The sequence below is a fragment of the Austrofundulus limnaeus genome, unplaced genomic scaffold, assembly GCF_001266775.1.
Source record: "Austrofundulus limnaeus strain Quisiro unplaced genomic scaffold, Austrofundulus_limnaeus-1.0 Scaffold450, whole genome shotgun sequence".
In the NCBI taxonomy this organism is placed as follows: domain Eukaryota; kingdom Metazoa; phylum Chordata; class Actinopteri; order Cyprinodontiformes; family Rivulidae; genus Austrofundulus; species Austrofundulus limnaeus.
In genome coordinates, this window is record NW_013952852.1 from 106,729 (window position 1) to 109,619 (window position 2,891).

General features: G+C 41.9%; 1 protein-coding gene across 1 annotated transcript in view; it reads left to right on the forward strand.

The window, feature by feature from the left end:
- LOC106529545 (fibronectin type III domain-containing protein 7) overlaps positions 1-797 on the forward strand; it is a 10,849-nt gene extending 10,052 nt beyond the window's left edge. Inside the window, exon 14 of the mRNA XM_014025005.1 lies at positions 325-797. The gene's annotated coding sequence lies outside the window, so the exon portion shown is untranslated. The remainder of the gene's footprint in view (positions 1-324) is intronic.
- Positions 798-2,891: the final 2,094 nt, after the last annotated feature.

A 2,891-nucleotide genomic window follows, 5' to 3' on the forward strand; every position in this document is an offset into this window, starting at 1 on the left:
TGACTATACAGTGCAATATAAATTAATATTATATCATTTTCAACCTTATTAATTTAACATTATCACAATTATTTTTTATCGTGCCGTTTAATTATTTCTACATGTATTTCCAATTATGTCAGTTTCAGTCCTCCATACAGTAATGGTATTATTTTGATAAGAGAAAAGGTACATCATTCGAGATGTGGTGAGATTCTGGAAAAAGATGTAAATTTAGTAGAAAATTGTCTAGTTGTGGTGTTTTTAGAGTTTACTATAAATGTTAATATGAAAATTTTCAAAGTTAAATCTGTTTTGATATGTTTTCATTTTGTTTTTTTACAGCCGCTTCTTCACAGATATAAATATCTTCAAGCAAAAACCCTTTCTCACCCAAATGTGGATTATGTTTAAGCTATAATTAATTTTCTGTCACCTTAGTGCATAAATAAGGAAAAATAAATATTTGACACAAAGTTTATTTTGAAGATGTTACTGTTATATGGTCAAGCACAAACATCACTCAGTCATTAGGATTTATGATTTACAAGGTRTTTACTAAAATAAACTTAAATGTTCATGATGACATCAATGATGTTGATAATTTATCTAAAAAAATGTATTTTCAGCAGCTCAAGCTCCAAGTAGCAAACCTCCTGACGATGAAGCAGCAGAAACTGATCAGTGCACCTTTCACCAAAACATCCTTTTGAATCCTTYGTTGTGCTGTTTTTCACTTTCAGGATGCATTCAAGTGAAATATGTGTCAGTGAATGAACCTGATGCATGTTTCAGTTTAATAAATAATACAAGCATTAGTTTTGCATTTTGTGTTTTTTCTTGCATTCATACGTTCTTCGTTATGCAGCATTCTTTCAGCATTATGTTTAAATACACCTGGCCAAAAACAAAAAAGTGTCCACCTGGATTTAACTAAGTGCTAKGATGTGGGGTTGCTGCAGKTGGTCAGGTCTAGGTTCGGCAAGAGTTTGTGCTCAAAGAATGAGGTCAGCTGACCTGAATATACTGAACGACCAGGTTATTCCATCAATGGATTGCTTCTTCCCTGATGGCACGGCCATATTCCAAGAAGACAATGCCAGGATTCATGGGGCTCTTATTGTGAAAGAGTGGTTCAGGGAGCATGAGACATCATTTTCACACATGGATTGGCTCCACAGAGTCCATCGAGAATCTTTGGGATGTGCTGGAGAAGGTCAGACTACCATCATCACTGCAAGATCTTGGTGATAAATTAATGTAACACTGGATGGAAATAAATCTTGTGACGTTGYAGAGGCTTATTCAAACAAYGACACACTGAATGTGTGCCGTAATCAAAGCGAAAGGCGGTCCAATGAAATATTAGTGTGTGACCTTTTTCTTTTGGTGGCAACTTGTTTTTTGAAGTGGCAGTGTTTCTGGGAAAAAAGTTTTTGAAATCATGCTGTAAATGGTGTGGGTCGTGTGACACTCTGCTGGGAACGGTTGCCATTCACAGCAAATACACAGAACTTTACTAAGTCAAAGACATAAGATTTCTTTGAGAAGAAGTAACATGATGGAAACTCACTAAGTTTTGATGGGGCCAGACTACACCAATTTTGTAAAACTAATCTTAACAAAAGAAAAAAGAGGATATTCTGCCGCATTAACATATTACCCAGTTTTATTTGGTTCTTTTTGGCTGCTTTCTTTGCAAATTCAGCTCCTCTAAATCTGAGGCCATGGTTTTCAACAARAAATGGGTGGAAKGCCACCTCTGGGTTGAAGGAAAGTATTTTRTTCCTGAGTGATAGCAGGATAAAGCAGCAGACGGATCAACGGATCGGAGCCTCGTCCAGTAATGTGGCTGTTGCTTAGTTTGGTGAAGAAAGAGTTGAGTTCAAAGGCAAATCTCTCGATGTACTGGTTCACCTACATTTGAACCCTCACCTGTGGGCATGAGATCATGACTGAAATAACAGGACCCTAGAGACAAGCAGCCGAAATGAGCTCCAGGCTCAGTCTTAGAGATAGGTTGGGGAGCTCCGTCATCCGAGTGGAGATCAGAGTGGAGGTGCTGGTTCATCTGATTAAAATGCCTCCTGGAAACCTCCTGTTTGGAAGTTTTCTGGGGCAGACCCAGAACTTGCTAGAGGGGTTTATATATCCTATCCAGCCTGGGAACACGGATTAGTACATACGGCTTTGAGATGATTCTGGTCCACCATATGGCGTCCCGGTGGAAAGGCGGTTCTCCACCAACATTGTTTATGGTGGGGATGGTGCGCTGCTGACCTCAGAATACTTTGAAGACCTCCTCAATCCCACCGACACGTCTTCCCGTGACGAAGCAGAGCCTGAGGACCCTGGGTTGGACTCTCCAATCTCTGGTGTCGAGGTCACTGAGGTGGTTAAAAAGCTCCTCGGTGGCAGGGCGCCAGGGGTGGATGAGATTCGCCCACAGTTTCTTAAGGCTCTGGATGTTGTGGGGTTGGGTTGGTTGACGTGACTCTACAACGTCGCATGGACATCGGGGGAAGTTCCCCATGATTGGAAGACTGGGGTGGTGGTCCCCCTATTTAAAAAGGGGGACCGCAGAGTGTGTTCCAACTATAGGGGGATCACACCTCTGAGTCTCCCTGGTAAGGTCTATTCAGGGATCCTGGAGAGGAGGGTCCATCGGGATAGTTGAATCTCGGATTCAGAAAGAGCAGTGTGGTGTTCATCCTGGTTGTGGAACAGCGGACCAGCTCTACAACCTCAGCAGGGCCCTGGAGGGTGCATGGGAGTTCGCCCAACCAGTCTACATGTATTTTGTGGACTTGGAGAAGGCGTTCGACCGTGTCCCTCGGGGGTAGTCCGGGAGTATGGGGTACCAGGCAGTGTTGTATAAAGTATCTCAAAGTGATACTTGAGTAAAAGTACAG